General features: G+C 39.5%; 1 protein-coding gene and 1 pseudogene across 10 annotated transcripts in view; one reads left to right on the plus strand and one right to left on the minus strand.

Annotated features, from left to right (window-relative positions):
* The window catches only part of TNRC6B (trinucleotide repeat containing adaptor 6B), a 257,779-nt gene that overhangs the window by 218,249 nt on the left and 12,384 nt on the right, over positions 1–27,146 (minus strand). For 2 of the 10 annotated variants that reach the window (XM_058682102.1, XM_058682097.1), the window contains exon 2: positions 11,358–11,488. The exons of the other annotated variants lie outside the window; for them this stretch is intronic. The gene's annotated coding sequence lies outside the window, so the exon portion shown is untranslated. The remainder of the gene's footprint in view (positions 1–11,357; positions 11,489–27,146) is intronic. 10 annotated transcript variants of the gene reach the window in all.
* LOC131484238 (U2 spliceosomal RNA) lies at positions 9,090–9,197 on the plus strand (annotated as a pseudogene).

Genomic DNA, 27,146 nt, shown 5'->3' on the forward strand with positions numbered 1-27,146 from the left:
GATAATATTTATTTTTATTTTTTTGAAAGAGAGAGGGAAAAAAAAACCCACGAGTCGGGTAGGGCAGAGAGAGAATCCCAAACAGGCTCCAGCCCAGCGAGGAGCCAGACACAGGGCTTGATCTCAGAACCCTGAGTTTATGACCTGAGCTGAAATCAAGAGTTGGACATTTAACCAACTGAGCCACCCAGGTGCCCTTATAATGATAATCTTAAACACTAACTGGTTTTTATGTAGCCAGAAATATGAAAGACTTATTACCATTTCTCTTCAGTGGACATGATGAAAAAAGTACGGCACACAGAGGACACACAATTTAAAAGGGAAGTTAAAACTTTATGTTTTTTTCTATCTAAAGCCTTCGTTTTCTTATCTCCTTGCAAACAAATGAACAAAACCACTCCGTGTTTCTTATTTTTGTACATTAAGAATAAAATCTCTATCCATTAGAAATCTCTATCCATTAGAACATGTTTTTGAACTCTACTTATTCTAATAAGCATCTATTAAAAGTCTGCTGTACGTGACCAAGCACCCAAAATTCACATAGAGCCTTTCCCACTGAAAGGAACCAGAGCTCCTTGAAGAAATGGCGGATTCAGGACCGGGACAGAAAGTGTAGAAGACATCTTGCCATATCAAAAAGAAAGGATGCTATAAAAAGTCTTCAGAAGTCAACTTGAAGAGGCTCCTCCCCCTAGTCAGAACATGTGAAGCATAAATTTTTAAAAATCACTGCAATGGACTCTAATGCAATCTATTAAATATCTTAAAATCCTGAAGTTCATAATATATATCTTTTTAAATATCATTGTTCTTCTCTGGACCCATCTATGCTAGGGCACCATATTGTTAATATGAAAACTGGTAAGTAAAGGGAAAGAATCAAGCATTTAACCTGCCTTTCCTGAATGAAGTATACCTCAGATTTTTAAAAATGTTTATTTACTTTTGAGAGAGAGAGCAAGCAGGGGAAGGGCAGAGAGAGAGGGAGACAGAGGATCCAAAGCAGGCTCTGTGCTGACAGAAGAGGGCCTGATGCAGGGCTTGAATTCACAAACCATGAGATCATGACCTGAGCTGAACTTGGACACTGAACTGACTGAGCCACCCAGGAGCCCCTGAAGCATACCTCAAATTAACCACAGAATTGATATGGGAAAGCCTCCCTAGCTAATTAATAGAGACAAATGACAAAATCAGAATACCACCATTTTGTAACATAAATGAACACAGCTAGGCATTGGTCTTCAATACCTGTTAACGTTACAGTAAGATGAGACAAATGCTATGACATACCTCCTAATGGAAGTAAACACCACTTCCTAGAAAGTATTCTTGCCAAACAAAAATAACCTGAACTAGATCAAGCCTCCAAATACAACTACCAGTTTACACAAAATACAAAACAGAAGAACATGTCAAGCCCACCATGGGGATGTAATTAGCAAAACCGAGGTGAGAAACTATAGAACCGATGGCTAAGTTTATTTTTCAGATAAACTGAGAAGAAAAAGAAGAGAGGGGACCCTACAGATAAAAAGAGACTTAGGAAACATACTAACCAAACGGTAAGTTGGTACTTGTTTGGATCCTGGTGTAAACAAACCAACTTTATGAATCAGGGGAAATGTGAATACTGATTTTTTGTGTGTGACTTTAAGGAATTATTAAGTTTTTAGATGTGATAACTGTATTATGCTTGGAGTTGTTTTTTTTTTAAGATTCCTTATCTTTTAGAGATACACACCAGAATATTTATGAACAAAATATGCACGAGAGGCTACAGTCATCTAAAGGTTTGTCTACGGCTGAAGGATCTCCTTCCACAAGGGCTCCCTCCCATGGTGGGTGTTAGCTGGGGGCCTCAGCTCCTCTCCACAAGAACCTTTTCACAGGCTACTTAAATATCCTCACAATAGGGCAGGCTGTCTTCTCACAGAGGGAGTGGTCTAAGAGAGCAAGGCAGAAGCTATAATTTCACACCGGAAATCATGTACCATCACTGCTTCAATATCCCACTGGTCATACAGGTCAAGTCTATACAACATGAGAAGATTACACAAAGGCATGAATACCACGAGGATACCATGAGGCATGAATACCTGAGGATCATCAGGGCCAGCTTGGAGCTTAAGCTCCTGACCATGACTTTCAAAATCCTTCATCATCTCTGGTTCCTACTGCACTCCAGCCTCATTTCATTTTATTCTTTCTTGGTCCTATAAGCTCCACTTCGCCAGCTTCCTGTCTGCTTCTCAAAGGTGAGGGCTTTGTATCCAGTTTGAGTCTTTGTATTAGCTGCTCCCTCGGCCTGGATTATTTTCTCCACTCACCCTATCATCATTCAGATCTAACCATAATGTCACCTCCACAGACAGGCCTTCCTAGCCACCCAGCCTGAAGGACTGTCTACCCCTTTTCTGTCCCGGAACCCAATTTTAATTCTTCGCACAATACTTATCACTATCTGATCTTGAGGCACATCTGGCTCAGTGTTAAACTCTCCGCCCAATTAGTCATCACACTCAACATAACTTCAACATCCAAATGGGTAACCTAGCCAACCACCTTGGCCTCTCTGTTCTGTAAACTGGTCAGCTCCAAGGACCTTTTCCTTCACTCTGCCTCAACCACACCCTTCCACTGTCACCCCAAACTCAATCTGTCTTGCATCTCCTCCAAACTCAATCCACTATTTGATCCTTCTAGTTCACTTGCTCAAGTGCCCCATGAAAACAACTTTTCAATTCCCACGAGACCTTCAATCCCTTGACCCCATCCTCCCTCTTCAGATTTCACTTTTCTTTTTATCTAGCTCAGATTTCATAGTTAAAGTCATAATCCTGTCCTCGCTGGAACCCTCAACTTTCTTCCAAGGTCTCTTTCTTTCGAACTCTGTAATCCCAGAACTCAAGAAACTGCCTTCCCCGTACCAAAAATATTGATGAAAAAGCATTCAACTAGGCCTATTATATTCACCATAAATTCAAGGTCACTAAACTGGCACTCAATCTTAACTAGTAATCCTACTAGATTTCACTGTTTTCTAATTTTCCTCTCCTCAAGAAGGCTCTTTCTTACTCATTTTTCCCTCCTCTACAATCCTTGTGTCCCTTTTAGCTAACGTCCTTTATTCTTCATTGAGAACTAAAAAACCCTAAAATTAAAACTAGAAATCTGTCATCTTCTCACAACCATCTTCAGACTATACCAGATTCATGTATAACCTACCTGAATCTGCACCCATTTTCCCTTCTTCCCTTGTTTTTCAACAGAAGGGAACTTCTCCTCTTAAGGAACAATCCCTCCACTTATGCACCCAATCCAATCCCTTCTTCCCTACTCTTGAACTCCAATCTTATAATTATCTCCTCTTTTTTCTCCATCAAGCATCATCCACTTTTTCCTGGATCATGCCCCATCTATGTATATTCAAGCTGTTATATTTTCTCTTAAGAAACAAATAAAAATTCTTCTTTGAACTCCATATCCCCCTTTGGGTATTACTCCATTCTTTTACTCCCTTCACAGCCAAACTTTATTGAAGTGGTTTAAAAAAATGCTATCTGCACTTTTTACCTCCCACCCATGCTCTGTTCAATCCATTCCAATATGACTTCTGCCTCCATCACCAGGAATATCCATTCTGCCAATCCAATATCTAGTTTATGCCCTCATCCTACTGGGCCTCCCAGCAGCACTAAATTCTGTTCATCATTCCCTCCTTCTTTGGAATAATCTCTTGATTTCATTCAACCGGTGATTACTGAGCACCAGCCCTGGCCAGGTACCGTTCTAGGCACTGGCCTGGGATACAGTGCTTCCGTGGTACCTCGCTCTCCTAGTTTCCTTTCTGTATTTTTCACTTCTCTTACTTCTCATCTTCATCCTCCTCTGACCTAGTCTCTAAATGTTAAGTAATTCAGAACTTAATACCAAGCCTCCTTTTCTTTACTGTCTCCTTAAATGACATCATCCATTTCCATGGCTTTAATTATTATCCTTAGAGTATAAATGTCCCAAATTTATATCTGTAGCCTGGAACTCTGCTTGGGACTCTGGTTCTACTGTGTTCAATGACTTAACTGACATTTCCACTTAGACACCTCAAAGCATCTCAAACTTAATGTAATCAAATCTTAGCTCTTGACTTCCCTTCCAAAACATTCTTGCCTTAGTAAATCTCAGTAAATAACACAAGATCCAGCTCTCAAGCCATGAATCTGGATTCCTCTCCCATTTCAAATCCACCAGCAAGTTCCTGAGTCTGTCTCCAAAATACATCTCCAATGTGTTCATTTTTCTTCACTTCCCTTGCTATTCTCATCTCGTCTCAACTACTGCTTCCCAACTGCTCCCATCTTTGTCTCCTTTCAGTCTTTCTGATCTGCACCTTTAAAAAACAAAATTAAATCAGCCTATTCCTTGCTTGTAAGTCTTCAGCAGCACCACGCTGTAACAGGAATAAAATCTGGACTCCTTCTCTTTGTCCTCAAGATCGTAATATGCTCTCTGCTTCTCTGCCCTCCAATGTCTCTCTCCAGTCTTCCTCGCTGACCTTTCAGTGTCTTGACCATGCTAAGGACTGCTCTCCTGTGGTGTGCTACATGCTACTCCCTCCCTTGGGAACACCCTCCCCTCTGGCTGGCTCCTTCTCAATCTCCAGTCTCAGCTAGAATGCAAACTCCTCAGACCACTTTATCTATGATGGTCCTTCCTGAAACGCAGCCTTTATTCATTCTCTTCACAGCACGTAACATTTTACAATTACTTATCCATTTATTTACTTAAAAACTTATTTTGAAAATGTACAAACATAAACAAAAGTAGAGTAAACAGTAACGAGCTCACAGATTCTTGTATTTTTATTTTATTTTGTAACTATATCCCCTGTTATACTATAAGCTCCAATGGATAGAGACTATATCTTTTTCTTTTTCATCCATGGCCTTGCACAGTGCCTGGCTCATGATAAACACTCAACAATTTTGTTTGTTTGTTTGTTTCATTTTGAATGAGAAGGAAAGTTAGAGATGACACTAAAGACATGGATGGCACCACTGAGAAAAGCAAAACAGGAGGGGAGAGTTTTGAGGACAGCTGGTAATTTATTCATCAGCCTACTCCCTGCCAGGCTCCAGACTAGGTGTTGAGTTTCAGAGATAAATAAGAGAAAGTCTTATACAAAATCTAGTGGAGATATAATAACAAGTAGTATTTACTCAGGGCCCCCTATGTTCTAGATACAAGACAAAGCATTTCAGAGGTATTGTCTCATTTAGTCCTATAATGACCCCGGGGTGTAAGGAAGAAGTTATTATTATCCCCATCTTACACCTAAGGAAACAGGTTTATAAAGGTTAAATAATTGGTAAGCAGGATACAAAGCTGGGAAAGTGGTAAAGTCAGGTTTAGAACTTAGGCTATTCAGTTCCAAAGCCAAGCCACTAAATAGCACTGTGCGTCCAGATGTGCACTATCCTCTACAGCACTATGAAAAACCCTCTAACAGAGGCATGCACAAGGTGCAGTGGGAGTAAGCAGAGGACTCTGAGGAGGAGAAAGGGCCAAAAGGCTCCTTCAGAGGTGACCCCTGAGCAGAGTCTGAAAGTTTAAGCAGGAAATTGCTAGGCAATGAAGTCCAAAGAAACAGTATGTGCAAAAAAAGTATGCAGGCACTTGAAGGAGCACTGTGTACCTAGGCTACTTCCAAGGATTCTTCTGTTTTATTTTTTAAAACTGAGTGCAATGAGTGCCATTGTGCTAGGAGCTTTGGATACCAGACAAAAGACAAAATACTATGAGAAAGTTATGCACGAAGCACTATGAAAGCGTAAAGGAGGAAGGTTTCTTGCAGCCTGCGGGAAATCTGTGAAGGTTTCTCAGAAGAGGAGCCTACACTGGATCTTGAGGACAAATTAACCACATTAGGAGAAGAGGGCAGGCAGAGAGGGACTTGCACAAGACATGGGCATTTGATGAGGCAAGGAACACTTGGGGGACTGTGAGAACTGGATATGGCCAGATTTGGACGGAGTGAATTACAGGGGGAGTGGCGAGAGATGAGGTTGGCAGCTAGGCACAGATGTGATCTTCAATGTCACTGTTGATTATTGGAAGGTTAAAAAACTGTCTAACAAAAATTCTTCCAAGCTACAGTTATTAAAACAGCGTGGTCCTCACACAGGGATATATAACCCAGAAACAGACCTATAACTATGAACACTGGGCTTGCTGTAGAATAAAGGTGGCATTTCAGATCAGTAAAGAGAAGACACATCATTTAATAAATGCTACAGGGACAACTGGTTACCCATTGAAAAAAAAAAACACATTGGATACCCTCCTTCATATCTTGTAAGGAAATAAAGTTCATTTAGATTTGGGATTAAATATAAATAATAGAGGGCCACCTGGGTGGCTCAGTCCATCAAGCGTCCAACTCCTGATTTCGGCTCAGGTCATATCTCCTGGTTTGTGAGTTTGAGCCCCACACACTGACAATGTAGAGCCTTCTAGGGAATCTCTCTTCCTCTCTGTTCCTCTCCAACTTGTGCACTCCCTCTCTCTCAAAATAAATAAATTTTAAATATATATACATATGTATATATATATATATATATATATATATATATACACACATATCTATATACAGAATCATAAAAATCTTTTTAAGACAAAATAATATTTTTTAAATAGAATATATGGGGTGCCTGGGTGGCTCAGTTAAGCGTTTGACTCTTGATTTTGGCTCAGGTCATGATTTCACGGCTCATGGGATTGAGCCCCACATCAGGCTCTGCACTGACAGTGTGGAGCCTGCTTGGGATTATCTCTCTCTCTCTCTCTCTCTCTCTCTCTCTCTCTCTCTCTCTCTCTCCCTCCCTCCCTCCCTCCCTCCCCCTGTCCTTCCCCTGTTCTCTCTCTCTCTCAAAGTAAATAAATAAACATTTATGAAATAGAAAATAATTATATAAGAAATTTCTGGTTAAAACAGGAGAATTCAAAGGAATTTTGTTCTTTTTTTTTTAAAGGAATTTTGTTTTAATGGCAAACTAATGTGGCTTGCTTACCAACATGAAAGTTACCAAGTTCACTTTGTTGGAAAACAGTGGAAGCACTGGTCCAAAGCAGTGGTTCCCACCTCTTTCTCCTAGTCATAACTACCTGGGGAGCTTTGTAAAACCCCCAAAAGCATACCAGAGCTTCTAGGCTGAAGGAAAGGCTTAAAAGAGAGATCTTTCTCTAATAAATGTTTTCATTAAAAAAAAATACACATTGATTTTCAATAGCAATTAATTGTTGGAAAGGAATTATTTCCTTGGTCTAACCTCTTGATTGGGTTCAGAAAGGTCAGGAATTGAAACTGTTTAATATTTCACTTAACACTCAAAGACATATATACTCAGCACAGTATCGGGGCAAGTACTAGGCATACTGGGAAGAGTACTTAATTTGGAGGTGGAAGACATGGGTTCTAGAAACTACTACATAGTAGCTAGCTGTGTGGTACTAAACGACTCACTTAGCTACTAAACTCTGAAATGCAACCTGATCATCCGTAGACTGAAAATGATGATAATCCTAGACTCCTCTCCCACAGGGAGCCTGTAGTGGGAACTGAATGAGATCATCTTCCTTTGTAAACCACTCAATAAATATTTGTGGGATGACCGAATGAACACTCTATATACAGTAAGTTTTTCACACATCTATAAATATATGCGAACACTACAAAACATCCCACCAACTCTTAGTTACAATAAGCACTAGAACTACACAATATAGATTCATATCTAATAACCTATAGACTGCACTCTGCAGGCTTCTGAAATACACATCAGGAGGTAATGGGGACCCAGGGAAAGGCTGTCCCTGCTCCTTTCAGTTTCTTCCTCTTCTCTTTTCTACCCCGTTTCTCACCTTGTCCTTGCTCTCAAGGAACAAGTAGATAACAAAGGTATGGTTTTCTCTGCAGGACTCAAGTCAATAAAAGGGTCTCCTCTTTCCAAATATCACAATCAATGGCCACATTTTATTTTAATATATGTTTGTTTGTTTCTTGTTTGTTTAATCTCTATACCCAACATGGGGCTCTAGCTCACAACCCCAAGATCAAGAGTTGCATGCTCCACTGATGGAGCCAACCAGGCGCCCCAAAGGCCACATTTTAAATATAAAGGTAGTTACCTTTCTTCTTGAAATATGGTGGTAGAATTTTACCACCATAAATTTAAAATTTCAGGGGTGCCTGGGTGGCTCAGCCAGTTAAGGGTCCGACTTCAGCCCAGGTCATGATCTCACAGCTCATGAGTTTGAGCCCCTTGTTGGGCTCTCTACTGACAGCTCAGAGCCTGGAGCCTGCTTCGGATTCTGTGTCTCCCTCTCTCTCCGCCCCTCCCCTGCTCACGCTCTGTCTCTCTCTCACAAAAATAAACATTAAAAAATATTTATAAATTTAAAATTTCACGTCTTTGAATAAGCATTCCTTCGGTAAGCATCCTTTAATCGCCCAAATGGATATATTTGCTATAGACTCTCCATGTCCGTAACAGTTTGTGTAATACTTAAAACAATCACCCTTTGTTATAAATCTCTGTACACGTTTTAGCTCCTCGTGACCTCACAAGTGCCAGGGCACTGTCTTTGAGTGCTTGTGGGGCTGAGCACATTATATACTACGTGATACTCAACAAAAATTTAGCATATGAATGGATGATGACACTAGAAATTCAATATCACCTTAGAAGGCTGAAGCCAGAGTCAAAATAACTGGGATGGCAGAAACTGAGAAAATATACAATTTCACCTCAATTCCTTTATATTTTATAAGCATCTACTATATGCCTGATACAGCCCAAGGTGTGCTATGATGAATAAGACCTACTTTCTATCCTTAAGGAGTTTATAATCCTATTTATACTCAATCACATTTTTTATTTTGATATAATTCTGGACTTTCAGAAGGGTTGCAAAGATTGTATAGAACGTTCTCATATCATCTTCCCCCAACTTTCCCTAATATTAACACCTTATATAACGGTGGTACACTCAGTGAAACTAGGAAATTAATATTGCTACAATACATAGGTTATCCACCTTTTGGCTAAGATCAAGTGTAGTATCTGTTCTTACTAGCTTAATATTGCTACAATACATTAACTACAGACTTTACTCTGATTTTGTCACTTTTTGCATATATGCAAAGTTTTGTTTTTTGTTCCACAACCCCTCGTTACTCTTAGTTGTCACGTCTCCCTCTCCTCTCAATTACATTTTTAGTAACTTTTTTTTTCCTGTTTATAGTAACAAGTTTTCTGAAAAGTGAAAAAAAAAAAAGGAGGAAGAAAAAGAAAATAAAATCTCTGATAATCCTCTGTGAAGAGATAAACTTTCCTAACATCTGTATAATCTTTTGGTCTTTTTGCCATGTATGTACGTGTATATACATTTTACTTTTCTTAAAACCAGAAATCTAAATATAGCCTTTTGTGTCTTGTTTTCTCTCATTATCACTTGTAAAACATTTTACTACATCTTTATGGGGTTTTTTTGAGGCAGGGGGATAGGGAGACAGGGTCTGAAGTTGACTCTACGCTCTCAGCACAGAACCTGATGAAGGGTTTGAACTCACAAACCACAAGATCATAACCTGAGCTGAAGTCTGATGCTTAATGGACTGAGTCACCCAGGCACCCCTATCACATCTTTAAAAAAAAATTATTTCACAAGGGTTGCTGGGTGGCATAGCTGGTTAAGCGACCAGCTCTCGATTGCAGCTCAGGTCATGATCTCGCAGTTCGTGAGATTGAACCCCACGTCAAGCTCTGTGCTGACAGTGCGGAGCCTGCTTGGGATTCTCTATCCCTTTCTCTCTACCCACCCCCCCAAAATAAACACTTAAACACTATTTTACAATATTATTTTAATGATAGCTTAGATTCCACTGTTATAATGAATCATAATTTAACCATTTCCCTGTTATTGGATAGGTAAGTTGCTACTTATACTACTATAAATAATAGTGCAGTGAATATCCTTGAATATGAAAACAGTATAAATTATAATGGGATGGATAAGCACAAAATATTAGTGACAGGGCCAGCAGAAATGCCTAACCTAGCTTTGAGGAGCAGAAAATCAGAAACACTTGTTGGAGGACATATATCTGAGATGGGCTCTGAAGAAAAAATCTATTCCCTCATTCTTTAGTATTCAACTGAACATTTACTGAGTGCCTGCGATACCCAATTATTACACTGGGATCCAGGGATACAAAAGGGACTAAGGTTCTGCAGGGGAATTTCAATGACTAATCAGAGAGGCAGATATTTGAACCAAAAAATCACAACAATGAGATAAATGCTATTATCACAGTGCTATGTATGAAAAAGTACTCTGGGTACACAGAGAACACATTTAAAGAATCAACTGTAAAAGTAGAAGGAGTTAGGCGCCTGGGTGGCTCAGTCGGTTAAGCGTCCAACTTCAGCTCAGGTCATGATCTCATGGTCCCTGAGTTCGAGCCCCGCATCAGGCTCTGTGCTGACCCCTCAGAGCCTAGAGCCTGCTTCAGATTCTGAGTCTCCCTCTCTCTCTCTGCCCCTGCCCCACTCATGCTCTCTCTTTTTCTCTCAAAAATGAGTGTTTTTTAAATAGAAGGAATTATATCAAGGTTGATAATAACACGAGAGAGGTTTTAGTTAAGTTTGATTTTAGTATGTATCAACACTATGAAGGAGTTCCTTAAAACAGGTAAATTATTAATAGGGATTCAAAGTATTCAGATGGTGAGAAGTATTAGTTCTATTATATTTTATACTGGTAAAACCAGTACTAGAGCACCACGTTCATTTCTGAGAACTGTATATTTTTTAAAGCATTTTTTAAATGCGTATTTTGAGAGAAAGGGAGAGAGAGAGCGTGCGCACATGCATGCACGTGAGTAGGGGAGGGGCAGGAAGAGGGAGAGAGAGGATCCCAAATAGGCTCCGCGCTGCAGTGTGGAGCCTGATGCTTGGCTCAAACCCACAAACCATGAGATCATGACCTGAGTCAAAACCAAGAGTCCAGTGCTCAACCAACTGAGCCACTCAGGCACCCCTGAACTGTATATTTTTAGTCCATTTTATTGAGATATGTCCACAATGAAATGTACCCACTAAAGTGTACAGTCTGATAAAATTTGATGAATTTATATACCCATGTAACCAACCACCACCACCATTAAGAAATGTCCTTGTGCTTCATCCCAGTCAATCCCCTTCACCCCACATCTAACCCCAAACAATCACTGATTTGCCTTCTGTCACTACAGACTTGTTTTTTAGAGTTTCATATAAATGGAAACATACAGGCTGTACTTTCTTGGCTTCTGGCTTCTTTCAACTCAGCATGTTTTTGAGAACAAACCATGTTGGTGTGTGCATCGGTAGTCCATTGCTTCCTACTGTCTGAGTGTCATATTGATAAGACCATGGATAAACTGAAATAAAGAGAAAAGAGAGTAGGCCATGAGGTGACTGGATGCCAGGTTCTATGAGAGATCATTGAAAAAAATCTGGTTGACACTGAAAGGGAGGGCATTTGAAGAACTTCAATGTGCAGAACAGGCTTGTTCTGGTCTTACCAGAGGTAAGACCGAAACTAATGGCTGCCCACAGAGACGGTCAAGATATTTAAATGGAAATAGCATGGCTGACAAAGATGCTGCTGAAGGGATTCCAACATCAGCAAGAGTCTGGACTTGATACAGTCAGTATTTCTTCCAACCTTGAAGAGCTACGATTCTGTCATTCTCATGAGTGAGAAAAATATTACACCATTATTAACCATTAAAATATCAGCATGAATTTTTATTTAAACCAAATCAGCTATTCTGTCAGAGCTAGTATAGCATATGGTTTCAAATGTTTGGGGATGGTGAGCGGGGGGAAGTCTTTAAAATCAGACAGACCTAAGTATAAATAAATCTCTATTCTGCCACCTACTAACTGTGTGTCCGGCATTTAACCTCTCTATGCCAAAGTTTCTTCATTTGAAAACTAACATAATGATGGATATGCTTGCCCCAAACCAAAAGCTGAATAAATCTTGTTGTCAGCAAGACCCTAGGGAATAAGATAAAGACTATATGACTTTTGAATAAGTGGGGGCCTAGGAAAGTCTAAGATACAAAGGCACTGTCTAGAGCTGGGGTGGTAAATTGTGATCCCCAGGCCAAATCTGGCCATGATCTGGTTTTGTGTGGCCCACTAGCTAAGGATGGTTTTCACATTTTTAAAAGGTTGTAAAATAAAGAAGAATATGTGACATAGACTTTATGTGACCCCCAAAGTCTAAAATACTAACTACCTTGACCTTTGCAGAAAAAGCAAAACCCAGGTCTAGAGCAGACAGGGGTCAATGTGGCTGGCGGTAAGTTATATGGTTTCAAAGAGACAAACATAAAGAGTATCCATCTGCTAAAAGGAGTACAGAAGGAAGAATTCCTTAAACATCTGCAGCCGTGAGTTCCTTACCTATAAATTGAAAATAAAAACAATAGCTCTCAACTTCTGCTCAGGCCATGATGAAGCAATTAGTACCAGACTTGCCCTCTCATTTTAAGCAACTAGAAAATGGGACAAAATATAGGGAAAAACTGTTTTAGGCACTGAACAACAGTTAGCACTATGATTCTTGAGAGAGAGGAACCAAAGGTGAGTCCTATGAAGGCTGTGGCTTTCTGCTTGGAAGTACTGTCTACACTGTAGCACTGTGGAAATGACCACAAGCAGAGCCCAGTGAGCTAAACAGGTTGAGGTGACAAAGTTCAGGGTTTAGGGGAGCTAAGAAGGCTGGAATCTGCCAGGGCAGAGTATCAGAGAGGAAGGAGCTCCACATATAGAAATAGTTCCAAAATTTGGTAGAAGGTCTCCTTGAGTCTTTGGCTATACCAACCTGTAGGTTAGAATTCTACATGGCTGGGCAAAGCCAAACTGTTGAGGGTGGCAGGTGTGTGTGAAACAAACAACTAGAGGACTTGAAACTGAACAATTCCCAGAGTTGATAACCATATGGGAGACATCTGAACTCCAACCAGCCAGAGTGGAAACTTCAATGAACACTGCAGGCATTCAGCAGAGACCCTAGACAGGCCAGGTCTTACTAGAGAGCTAAATGCAGAAGCCTAAATAAAGCAATTCTAGATCAACCTAAGAGTTTAAAAACTAGCCTTAAAAAAAAAAAAAAAATCAATCTAACCCACAAGTGACTTAACTGCTTGCCAAAACAAAATCCAATCCTCTTTAAAGGAAGACAACAAAAATCAAGATAACTAATAATGCAACATTCACAATATACAACATCCAATAAAAAATTACATGCAAAGAGGCAGGAAAATGTAACCCATAATTAAAAGAAAAAATGTCAGTCAACAGAAACAGACTAAAAAATGCTGAAAATTATAGAATCAGCAGATAAAGATTTTAAATCTTTTTTAACATTTATTTATTTTTGAGAGAGAGAGACAGAGCATGAGCAGGAGAGGGGCAGAAAGAGAGGGAGACACAGAACTCAAAGCAGGCTCCAGGCTCTGAGCTGTCAGCACAGAGCCCAACGCGGGGCTCGAACTCACAGACCGTGAGATCATGACCTAAGCCGAAGTCGGATGCTTAACCGACTGAGCCACCCAGGTGCCCCAACAGATAAAAATTTTAAAACATTACAAATATGTTCAAAATTTAAAGAAAGAAAAGCAACAAAATGAGAAAAGAAATGAAAGATATGACAAATAATCAAACACAAGGTCTAGAGAAGAAAAATACAATAAATGAAAACTTCACTGGCTAAACCCAACAGCACAATAGACACTAAAGGAATGACCTATTAACAAAAACAAAACAAAACAAAAAAAGTAACCTCTGAGACAACATCAAGTAATATAACTTATGTGTAATTTCAGACCCAAAAAATGTGGGTGGGGGGATACTTAAAAAATAATTACTAAAACTCTTCCCAAATTTTTTGACATTTCTAAGCCCACAAATCCAAGAACTCCAGGAAAACCACCCAAGGTACACTGTCCTCACCAAATTGCTGAAAACCAGAGAGAAGATTATATAAAGCAGCCAGAGTGAAAAGGCAAACTAGGCACAGGTGAACAATGCTAAGAACATCTGACTTCCCATTAGAAATGATACAAGATAGATGACAACAGAAAAGCAGCTTAAAATGCAGAAAGATAGAAACCATGCATCTAAAATTTGACAGCCAGTAAAAATACCCTTCAGAAATGCAGGAGAAATTGAGATTTTTCAACAAAAAAGATGAGAGAATTCACTGCCAGCCGATCTTTTCTACAAGAAATGTTCAGGCTTTCAGGCTAAAGATAAAATGATGCAGATATGGGTACTCAGATCTAAGCAAGGGAATTAAGGGCAGTGGAAGTGGCAAATATGTGGGTAAATGTAAAAGAATTTTTATCATTAAAAGCAAAAATAGTAACATGAATTGTGGGGTTTATTATATATGCAGAAGTAAAAGGTATGACAACAATAGCCCAAAGGTATGTGGAAGATGAAAGGATACTCCATAAAGTTTTTACACTATAAATAAAGCAGCATATTATTTTAAAGGAGACAATATTAGTTAAACATGCATATTTTAAACCTTAGAGCAACTACTGTAAAAATAAAACGAAGATTTATACCTAATAGACCAAGAGAGGAAACAGAATAGTAAAAAAGTAATAAAAAATATGCCAGGAAAAGAGGAAAGAATAAACATAAAACAGATGGGTAAATAGAAAACAAATAGTGAAATGGCGGACTTAAATGCTACCATATCAAATAAATGTAAATGGTCAAAACACTTCAATTAAAAAGCAACGATGGTAAGACTGGATTTAAAACCAAAACAACACATAGGACCTATCTGGTATCTAGAAGAAATTTAATTAAGGGACACTTGGGTGGCTCAGTCAGTTAAGCATCTGACTTCAGCTCAGGTAATGATCTTATGGTTCGTGAGATCGAGTCCTGTGGAGGGCTCTGTGCTAACAGCACAGAGCTGGCTTCAGATTCTCTGTCTCCCTCTCTTTCTGCCCCTCCCTGCTCACACTCTCTCTCTCTCAAAAAATAAATAAACATACATTTTAAAAAATAATAATAAGAGAAACTCACTTAAGAAAAAAAAGACACAAATAGGTTAAAAATTAAAAGAATAGGAAAAAATATACTAGGCAAACATTAACCATAAGAAAGCAGGAGTGACTATATTAAATGGAAGCAGACTCACATAATGTAGACTTCAAGACAAGGAATATTACCACAGAGAAAAGGAGGCATTTTATAATTACACAGGGTTCAATTTACCAAGAAGACAGAACAATCTTTAATGTGCATATGCCTGCTTTTAGAGGTTCAAAATACATGAAGTAAAAATGAACCAAACTGACAGGGGAAATAGACAAATCCACAATTATAGCTGGAAATGGCCAACACTCCTCTCAGAAATTAATCAGTAGAAATAAAATCAATAAAGATATGTAAGATATGAACGGCACTATCAACTATCAATTAACTAACATTAATAACACATTAAACCCAAGGACAGTGGAACACATATTCCTTTCAGATACACATAGAACATTTACTAAACAAGATCATAATGAGTTTCAATAGATCTCAAAAGACTGAAACCAGATAGTACATGAACCAGATAGTCCTATGAACACAAGAGAATTTTCAATCAGAAATTAGTAACAAAAAAAAAGGGGGTTCCTGGGAGGCTGAGTCGGTTGAGCATTCGACTTCAGCTCAGGTCATTATCTTGCGGTTCATGGGTTCGAGTCCCACTCACACTCTGTCTCTCTCTCAAAAATAAATAAACATAAATAAAAAAGTTTATATGTAACACACAAGTCAAAGAATATATCACAAACCAAATTAGAAATTATTTCGAAAAAAAACATATTAAAAGAATTTTTAATGTTTATTTTTGAGAGAGAGAGAGAGAGAGAGCACAAATGGGGGAGAGGCAGACAGAGAGAGGAGCACAGAATTCAAAGCAGGCTCCAGGCTCCGAGCTGTCAGCACAAAGCCCAAAGAGGGGCCAACAAACCCTATTAAAATGAGTGTGACATTGAGGTGCCTGGGTGGCTCAGTCGGTTAAGCGTCCAACTTCAGCTCAGGTCAAGATCTCACAGTTTGTGGGTTCAAGCCCCTCATTGGGCTCTTTCCCAGGCTCAGGAAATTTATACCGTTAAATGCTTCTATTAGGGAACAAGGAAGGTTTGAAGTTGATGACCTAAGTTTCCATCTCTAAGAAGCTAGAACAAGAAGAGCCAATTAAATCCAAAGCAAGTAATATGACACAAAGACTGGAAATCAACAACAGAAAACAAACAGCAAGACAACAGAGAAAATCTATGAAACTCAAAGCTGGTTCTTTGAGAAGATTGATAAAATTGATAAACTTACAGCTAGAGTAGAATATAAGAAAGCAAGCACAAATTCACACAAAGTACCAATATCAAATATGCAAGAAAGAACATTCCACTCTAAATCTTATAGGGATTAAAATAATAAAAGAATGCTAGGACTCCCTGCTGGGTGTGGAGGCTGCCTGAGATACTCTCTCTCCCTCTCTCTCTCTCTCTCTCTCTCCCCCCTGCCCCTCTCTCCTATATACACATGCATGCTCTCTCTCAAAAATAAATAAATAAGAATGTTATAAACAGCTTTAAGTCAATATACTAGACAACTCTGATGAAATAGGAAAACTCTTTGAAAACCAGAAATTACCAAATTAATTCAAAACAAAATAGAAAATCTGACTAGTTTAATAATGCACATAAAATTTAGAATCTGCATTAGCTACAGAGCATACTTGTAATATGTTAACACCTTTTTTGAAATTCATAACAAATACTTTGCCATCTTTACATGTACTGGTTTCAAATACTCTAAAGTTTCTCCAAATTTATATCCTTTATTACTCTTAAATTATCTTGAATTATTTACCATTTCCTATCATAGAGGAAAATTATATTACTCTTCTAACTTCTACCTAACTGCCTAAAATATTCAGCACTATTTTTAAATGTGATATTTTTTATTGTTTAATTTGCTAACTGGCTTTTTACTACTTAAGATTATTTTCTTTGCTTGACTTTATAGCAAACTTTTGCTTATTATTTTACGTCAGTCCCACTTAATAATAGTTTTATTTCTACTACATTTTTTAAAAATTATTTTAATGTTTACTTATTTTTGAGAGAGAGAGACAGAGCACAAGCAGGGGAGGGGCAGAGAGAGGGAGACACAGAATCCAAAGCAGGCTCCAGGCTCTGAGCTATCAGCACAGAGCCTGATGTAGGGCTCAAACCCATGAACTGTGAGATCATGGCCTGAGCCGAAGTTGGATGCTCAACTGTCTGAGCCACCCAGGTGCCCCTTTACTACATTTTTTCTTTTTAAGAGAGAGAACATGATGTGGGGAGAGGGACAAAGGCGGGAGAGAGAGAATCCCAAGCAGGCTCACACCCAGCGTGGAGCCTGATGTGGGGCTTGATCTCAGGACCCTGAGATCATGACCTGAGCTGAAATCAAGAGTCAGACGCCCAACTTGCTGCGCTACCCAGGAGCTCCACTACTACATTTCATAGTCAAGTTTCCTTTCATCAACCGGCAATTTTTCCTTCATTTAATGACTAGAGGCTGTAATGTCAAAAGCGAGCATGTGTTTCCAGCGCCTCCAAAATACCACTAAAAGGAAAGGGGCCCTAGATTCTGACACTCCCCAGCCAGATCTTTGCCATAAAGTCCTTAGAAATCTCTAGCTCCTACAATTCCCAGCCATATCAGAGAAGCTCCTATTCAATGTAGTACTGAATCCTAACAAAGCTCCACAAGGAGAGGACAAAGGCAGGGGCCTTGACCTTCACTTAACAATAACAACAATAGTCTATAGGTACTCTGCAAAAACAAGGCATCTGAGGTTCTAAGATGGCAAACAGGCAGCCTGGAACACTAATGACTACTTATTTCTTCTGTCCCACATACATGGTACCAGGTACAAGGACTAGGAAAAAAAAAATCCAGACCCTATGTGTACAGGGGCGGCAGGGGTAGTAGGGGTACAGTGGGGGAAGTGCTAGCTAAAGAATCGGTACCAAGCAGTTTGAGACTGAATGTCTTTCAGTTGAATACATTTCAGCCAACACTTACTAGGCACACCCTCACTTAAAAAGGTATATCTGGGTGGCTCAGCTGGTTAAGCGCCAACTCTTGATCTCCACTCAGGTCTTGATCTCATGGGTTTGCGGGCACATGCACGTGCTACCTCAAAATAATTAAAAATTAAAAAACAAAGAGGGGGCTGGGTGGCTCATTTGGTTAAGCATCAGTCTCTTGATTTTGGTTCAGGTCATGATCTCACGGTTGGTGATTTTGAGCCGCAAATCAGGCTCTGTGCTGACAGCACAGGTCTGCTTGGGTTCTGTCTTCCGCTGTCCCCGCCCCTCCCCACCTGCATACACATGCTCTCTAAATAAATACAAATAAACTTAAATAAATAAACAAACAAACAAAATTAAAAAACAAAAAAGGATATCTGACAGCCTCATTATGACTTAGGAAAAGTGGTTCTCAGCTTTTTTCTCTAGCACTCTCTGGACAGTGCTCTGGAATGTCCCAACATTCTCTATCTCTCTATTATTAAGCCAGTTCTTCACGTAACTAGCAGTCAATCAATGTTTGTTGAACTAAAGAATAAAAAATCCGGATTCCATATAAACACATAAAACAAAAACTTACACGTTCCCCCAAAGGGCATTCATGGATAAATGCATTAAGCTCATATTACATTTATCATGGGCTTAAAAACACAATCTCAGTAATATTCTCAGGAATAATCGCTGGGACCCCACCTGCATCCTGCTGCCCACATGCTTACCTTGAGAACCCTGACTTGGCAAATGAGCTAACACCCCACTTCTTAAAAGTGCTCCTTAAAAGTAAGTGTGCACTGTCAAATATTACACATGATTTTTTTACGTAAAAAAGTTACTTTTTGCTAAATAAATCACTAAGTCATTGTTATTTCTACTTCTGTACGTGGGTAATACTCAGATATTCTCAGTTTGGAACAATTAATATGAAAAAAAATCTAATTAACATTTATTTCATAAGGATGCAATTTGAACAAACAGCTCCCGAAATAAAATTTATACATGCCAACTAGAACAGAAAAGGCCGTCTCCATAGTTCAACACTTAATGAACACAAACTTAGTCCAAGTGGGGTTTAATGTCTAATTGGAATTTCCCAAATGGTCCTCTGGAATGTCTGAACAAAAACAAAGCAAACCAAACAAACCAAAAAGGATCCAAACCCCTAGAAAAGCTCTAAAGCAACTGGTCAAACACTGGCTGGGTGAGGAACACCAAAGGGCAGGAGAAAGCTTCTACTTTTTATTTATACTTTTGTACCGCTGGATTTTTGTTTTACAAAAAGCGCGGATTCCTTTCAGAAAGATTTATTTTTAAAGCTACCACATTAGCTGATAGAAAAGGTCAGTCCAGAGAAAAGCTTGCTGCTTCTTCCGAAACCTTATTACACGAGATAGGATACATCTTACGTGAAGTACAAGTACGGCACGTTATATCCTTTTTCTTTACTATTTATTACCACAAAGCACTTCTGAAAGGAGAATGGGGAAAGGAACCAGAAGATTCTTAACATAAAGCCAGAGGAGTGTAGAAGGCGCCACGTGACAGTGACAGCCGCCTAAGGGATCAAGCTTTGTGAAGAGGTGTCCTAATTTCTATTAACTGGCCTGTAGAAAACAGATTTAATCTTGTATCCTGTAGGAGAAAAAAAAGGAAAGCAGGTTTCATTTTCTGAAGGTGAACAAAAGACACTAAACATTAGGGCTCAGAGAGTAAACACGGGCCCGTGATCCCTTAGCCGCAATTCCCAAATCCAAAAACTTCTGAAAACCACCAGTTTTCTGTAATTCATCTGGTAGAAATACTTGATCTGAACGTAATTGGCAGCCAAATCTGACCTGAACTGACATGAGACTATTTATAGCGTCCCCACTAAAGTGAGAACAGTCATAGCTCTGGCTGCCGAAATATTAACGTATTCAACTACAAAGTGCTGCCCCTGACTGTGCAGGGACATTACATAATATACGGTAAAAGCATCTTGTTAGCTTTCTAAAAACAAAGAAAATCTCTAAATTCTAAAATACTGATGGCCCTTACAGTTTCCAATAAAGGACTATGAAGCCCAAAATGGCTTTTTATTAAAATGGTCCTGTCAGCCTCCACTAAAATACATAATTTTTTCCTGAAAATGCTCTCATAATTTGAACTAATTACTCTTTTCTAGAAACTTACTGTTATTAGAAATGTTGTACCTTGAATATCTGTAAATCTTTAACTGTATTATTATTAGAACATTTTATACCGCTCCAAGGTATTCTAAGTCAACCACTCTCTGAAGGTGACATTAAAATCAGAAGGGTGGTTATCACCTTTGGCAGGAGGGTAGTACCAGAATGGGGTAAAGATCGTGAAGTTAAAAAAGCAGACCTCTGTCGATATGCTGTGATTTTCTTTCTGTGTTCAAGACGAAAAAAACGCGCCTGGGTGGCTTCGTCGGTTGAGCCTCTGACTCTTGATTTCAGCTCAGGTCATGAGCTCATGGTTTGGTTCATGAGATCGAGCCAAGTCCGGCTCTGCACTGCTGGCACGGAGCCTGCTTGGGATTCTCTCTCTCCCTCTCTCTCTCTCTCTCTCTCTCTCTCTCTCTGCACTGCCCCCCCCCCCAATTTCTCAAAAATAAACAAACATGAAAAAATTTTTAAACAAAAACAAAGGGCATGTGATTTAAAAAAATTTTTTTTCATGTTTATTTATTTGTGAGAGAGAGACAGAGTGCAAGTGAGGGAGGGGCAAAGAGAGAAGGACACGCAGAATCCAAAGCAGGCTCCAGGCCCTGAGCTGTCAGCACAGAGCCAAACGTGGGGGCTCAAACCCATGAACTATGAGATCATGACCTGAGCCGAAGTTGGATGCTTAACCAACTGAGCCACGCAGGCGCCCCGTGATTTTTTTATTTATCAAAGAGGGGCACAGATTTTAAAAGTGAACAAGCACCAATTTAAATCATTTTAAAAAATCAAAATAAAAATGAAGTCACATTATCCAAATAGTTATCAAGGAACAGAACACAAAATAAAAGTCAAGAAAGAGAACATGTGCAAGTAAGGAAAATTATGTATTTTAGCCCAGTTACGTATCAATTCCATTATATTATATGACTAAATAACAAATGATAATGAAACTTGCAAAACTCAAAGTTCTCTATTATAGAAACAAACCTGTAAAGCCAGATTAAAGCAAGAACTGAGACAAAAACTACTGAGAACCTATAATTAATTACAATGAAGAGTAATTTGGCAGATTTCACATGAAAAATAGGGACAGAATAAAGACTTTAATAAACATAAATACAGTACTACATTTTAAACTGTTGTATCTACATAAAACAAAATTGGTTGAATTTTTTTTTTAAGTACTCACCAATCCTCCCTCCCTCCCCCACAACTAACAAAACGGTAGAAACAACGCAACCAAACAGGAACCTCGTTTCACAACTGGTAGACATGAAAGCTGTGAAAACCTCTTTTAACACGTGTGTGGGATGCAGAACCCCGAATTATTTCTGCCTAGAGGAAGCTCTCACAGAGTTATACTCAAAAAAAACTAAAGATTGAAAATAATTCAAAATATTCCTTAAAGCAACATGAGTAGCACAACTGGTTGTCTAGTTGTTGCTATATCCTAGAAAGGAAGGATAAGGTTATCTCTACCAGTATTGTTTACTAAATTACAGTTTTTACTATCCATGAAATTTATGCGGCCATCAGAAATAGTACATATGAACACATCACTGATAAATGGAATTCTAAATTAATTAAAACCCAAAATTAAAAACTTCAGGGTAAATTTTGATTTAAAAACTCCATTTCAGCAGTGTGTGGGTGGCTCAGTCAGTTAAGCATCCAACTTTTGATTTCGGCTCAGGTCATAATCCCAGGGTCATGGGATGGAGCCCTGTGTAGGGCTTTGTGCTGAGTGTGGAATGCTTAAGATTTTCTCTCTCTAAAATAAAAAATAAATTAAAAAAAAAAGTCCATCTCACATATAAGAATTTAAAAGAGAATTTCCCACTGTAATCTTCCTTTTACTTGAACAAAGCAGAACTGGAAGAAAAGAGAACAAAGAAAACAAGATCGTAAGGTCCTAGAATATCAAGGGTAAAGAGCAAGCCAAGAGGACATCATGTAAGTATGAATAACGAAAGTCTCTATTACAAGATTGACTATGAAAGAACTGTAAAGCTGTAAAATCAATGAACTAAAAACAGGAAATTAAAAAAATATACTGAAAGTCAAAAATTTAAGAATTTAATCCATTAAGAATATATTCTAAAAGCCCTTATTCTCTAATGGGAGGTGGAGGTGGGACTAATGGGACCTGCAGGTGCCAGTAAACAAAGATTGTGGGACGGGGCGCCTGGGTGGCTCAGTCGGTTAAGCGTCCGACTTCAGCTCAGGTCACGATCTCGCGGTCCGTGAGTTTGAGCCCTGCGTCTGGCTCTGGGCTGATGGCTCAGAGCCTGGAGCCTGCTTCCGATTCTGTGTCTCCCTCTCTCTCTGACCCTCCCCCGTTCATGCTCTGTCTCTCAAGTAAATAAACGTTAAAAAATAAAAAAATTAAAAAAAAAACAAACAAACAAAGATTGTGGGAAAAGACTGTTACCCTTCCTCTGCCCCCTACCGCCCCCCACCCCCCGCAAAGAATTTTATCCAGTGATATAGGGTTCATCTAAGGTAGCACATATACCAATCTACTAGGTTCTAAGGATATTCCTTGGTTAATTACATAACAGATCCAGATTCAAGGCATCTCTTTGAACTAAGTCATTCACATAATTCCTGCAGGGTTAAGACAGATACAGATATGTGCTCATGCTACTGGAATTCAATATCTTACATGAGTAACTTTAAATTATGAAGGCATTAATAATGCTATACAGGTATCAAAACCCAATTTTATATCCTTTATATCATGTAGCATATTTTGACAGAGTGATCTTTGTTTCCTTATGAATCAGTTAACTATCAGGTAATTATAGTTAACTAGAAATTGGTTAACTATCCTGATTTAAGGAGCTTCCACAGTTGAGTGCAGCATAGTGAGACGAGGTACAAAACTATCCAGAGGTCAGTGAGTTTATAATCAAGTTGGAGAGACAGTATCACATAAAAACAATTTAAGAAACCTTATAAGAAGCAGTTAAGTCCAAGCTGTAAATATAAACTGATACTAAATATATACCAATCACTATATAGAAACGTTCAAATGGAAGTTATTTTTCAAAGTACACACTCCTAAGAAGTTACATAGGTAATTATCTCAGTCAGGTTGCCATCACTGAAAATACTTTGCAACTCCTACTTTGCTTCCAGACCAATTTACAAATCACACGAGGAAATCTGCCTCATTACTTTGAACTCATTTCGGACCCCAAACAGTATTGCCCAGACAAATCACTTAACCAGACCTGAAAAATGGTTCTTGGTTGCTCCCCTAAATCAAATCCACCCTGAAAGAATGAAGATTTTCCCCTACGGAAATTCCAAAGAGTATTTCTTATTCTGGAAGCAACTCCTAAATAATTCCTCAGATGTTTTAAGAAAAGACAGTACTTCCACTTTCAGAAAAGCCGGGGTAACAGCAGTCGGATGTACCCTTGCAGGTAAAAAAACAAACAGACAGACAACTAAAAAACTGGACAAAATATATAAACAACGGTTTTCAAAACATTGGACATCAGGCAAGGAAGGACAGTGATCCCTAAAGAGATGGTAAACAAACAAGCTGAGCCCTACAATTGCCCTAGCTTGCTGCCTAGGGAAAGATTCCAGGCCACCAAGCCGCCAGGAGGGGAAACCCAAGTGGAACTCAGAGACCTCCCTGAATTGAGGAGATGCAGCTGAGATTTCCAGAAGGCTGAGGCAGCTAGAGTTTGCAGTGAACAGCACTGGAAAGGAAGAGCCGCACAGAGGAAGAACTCTCGAGATCTGTAGGGGGATCCCTCCAGTATTCAGCTGAGTAGCAGCTAAGGAACTAGGAAAAACACAGGTAACATCACACTTAACAGTAGGATGTTTTCCCCCTACATCCAAGGAAAAAGCAAAGGTGCCCATTCGTACTTCTTCCACTCGACATGGTACCTGAGGTCCTAGCCAGTTCGATAAGGCAAGATTTAGAACTCAAAGGTCAGAAAATAAAATTGACTTTCTTTGTAAATGATACAGTTGTATATGAAAAAAAAAAACACAAAAGAACAGACAAAAATGCCACTGAAAGTAATGAATGAAATTAGGAAAGTTTATTTATTTAGTGTATTCAATCACATCAATGAAAACAAACTGTCCAAATGAAAGAGGGCTTTAATAAAGAAAGGCTTCCAGGAAGAAAACTTTAGAGAAGGCTTTCTGAGGGTGAGAAGCAAAATGGTTTGGAAGCCAGAAACAGGGAGGATATTTTACATAAAGAATAGCCTTTTATAAGGTATGAGGACAAAAAGCGAGAGAATCATATGGAAAATAGAGAAAAGATTGTATAGAAGGCAAAGGTTCAGGGGGCCTGGGTGGCTCAGTCGGTTAAGCATCCGACTTCGGCTCAGGTCATGATCTCACAGTTCATGAGTTCAAGCCCCACGTTGGGCTCTGTGCAGACAGCTCAGGGCCTGGAACCTCCTTCGGATTCTGTGTCTCCCTCTCTTTCTCTACCCCTCCCCCACTCATGCTCTGTCTCCCTCTGTCTCTCAAAAATAAATAAACATTGGGGCGCCTGGGTGGCGCAGTCGGTTAAGCGTCCGACTTCAGCCAGGTCACGATCTCGCGGTCCGTGAGTTCGAGCCCCGCGTCAGGCTCTGGGCTGATGGCTCGGAGCCTGGAGCCTGTTTCCGATTCTGTGTCTCCCTCTCTCTCTGCCCCTCCCCCGTTCATGCTCTGTCTCTCTCTGTCCCAAAAATAAATAAAAAACGTTGAAAAAATAAAAAATAAAACAAAAATAAATAAACATTAAAAAAAAAAAAAGGCAAAGGTTCAAAACTAGGGGATGACAGTTGAAAGCTGGAAGCAGTGAAGGAGCCTGGCTCCGACACAGGTGTTTGGATTTCACAGAATAAGAAAGCATAGGCTGATAAAGAAAAGAGTATGTAGGAAATGTTTTCTGGTGGGAAACTAGGAACAGAGCAACTGACAGGAACAGCCACAAGCTGAGGGTGACTTAGAATCAGGATGGCGGAGTGGAAGCAAAAAGGAGAGGCTCAAGGTCCAAAGCCACAGAGAAAGGCGCTAAGGGAGATGACAATGCTCCAAGATTCAGTGGTTCAGGCTTTGGTGACCTGGGATTGGGAGGGGGGGTTACCAATGAGGGGACCCAACAGAGTCAACAACTTTTTTTTTTTTTTTCAACTTTTTTTTTTTTTTTTTTTTTTTTTTGGGACAGAGAGAGACAGAGCATGAACGGGGGAGGGGCAGAGAGAGAGGGAGACACAGAATCGGAAGCAGGCTCCAGGCTCCGAGCCATCAGCCCAGAGCCTGACGCGGGGCTCGAACTCACGGACCGCGAGATCGTGACCTGGCTGAAGTCGGACGCTTAACCGACTGTGCCACCCAGGCGCCCCTGGAGTCAACAACTTTTAAGGGAGGTGAAGCAGAGGCCCCTCTCCAGTCTCCAGAGTTACCTTCCTAAAAAGCACTCTGAATGACAATTCCCAAGTCCTGGGGGGGGGGGGGGGGGGGGGTTAAAGGAAAACAAGAGAAAATGATATTAAATACTCATTTTTAAGTACAGTAAATAGAAGTCTAGAGAGCATCCGCTTCCAAAGCAAACACAAAACATCAGTGTTGAGCCTGGGCTCTGGCAGGTTCAGGAAGCGCGGGGCGGTGTCACAATATGCTGAGGCCGACCCACAAGCTGCCTGTGGGGCACAGGGTCCCCTTTTTAAAGTTTTCAAACCAGCCCTTACTGGCTCGAAATGTGATGTGTTTTGCATTTCCATTCTATTGTTTTGTTTTTGTTATTTCTACAAAGAGCCTTTTCACTAATTCTCTCTGTGTTTTAAAAGTAATGTTTTCCCCACTGAGCTGTGTTTCAGGAATGGGAATGTGTGGGCATAAAAAAACCTCCTCTCTTTATCCACAGACCCACCTGCATGGTTTAAGGGGGAATCAGTCATTAGCGTGTCTTTTTAAGGAGATACAGCCAAACTACAAAATAAAAATATCATAAATTCTAAACACTTTGGTACAAAAATACAGAAAGTTTTATAGTGAAGAGGTTGACAAAAGAGTAGTTGGGAAAAGATTTATTTTAAAATCTGTTGGTACATCTAAGTGGAGAGATTCTATATTCGGAAGTGCCACTGAAATACACAACTGGGTAAAAGATCTCCCTGCTGAGTATGACAGACCATCTTGTAAGATTTCCAGGAAGGATAAATATCTAGTCCTTGGAGGGTCTCAGTTTTCATCCTTCTACTTTGTTTCTCTTTTCTTCTTTCCTCACCAGAACCTAGTAGATGTACAAAACATTTCAATTGCTATGCTGACCTGGGCCTAAATGAGGAAACCTTGTCTACTTCCACTTTTTGAGGTTCTCAGTGTGTTTTTGAAATAAAGACATGCCAAAACAGCATTATAAAAATTGTGGTATATTTTAAATATATACATTTTTTTTTTTTAACATTTATTTTATTTTTGAGACAGAGAGAGACAAAGCATGAACAGGGGAGGGTCAGAGAGAGAGGGAGACACAGAATCTGAAACAGGCTCCAGGCTCTGAGCTGTCAGCACAGAGTCCGACGTGGGGCTCGAACTTACAGACCGCAAGATCATGACCTGAGCTAAAGTCGGCCGCTTTACCAACTGAGCCACCCAGGTGCCCCTAAATATATACATTTGATAAATGAACACTTCTAGGAAAAGAATACAATGTAACCCGTCCTATTCACAAGACACAGGATTAATAAACATGTTCATTTGTCATAAACTACACAATGTGATCT

The sequence above is a fragment of the Neofelis nebulosa genome, chromosome 8 (assembly GCF_028018385.1).
Source record: "Neofelis nebulosa isolate mNeoNeb1 chromosome 8, mNeoNeb1.pri, whole genome shotgun sequence".
Classification (NCBI taxonomy): Eukaryota; Metazoa; Chordata; class Mammalia; order Carnivora; family Felidae; genus Neofelis; species Neofelis nebulosa.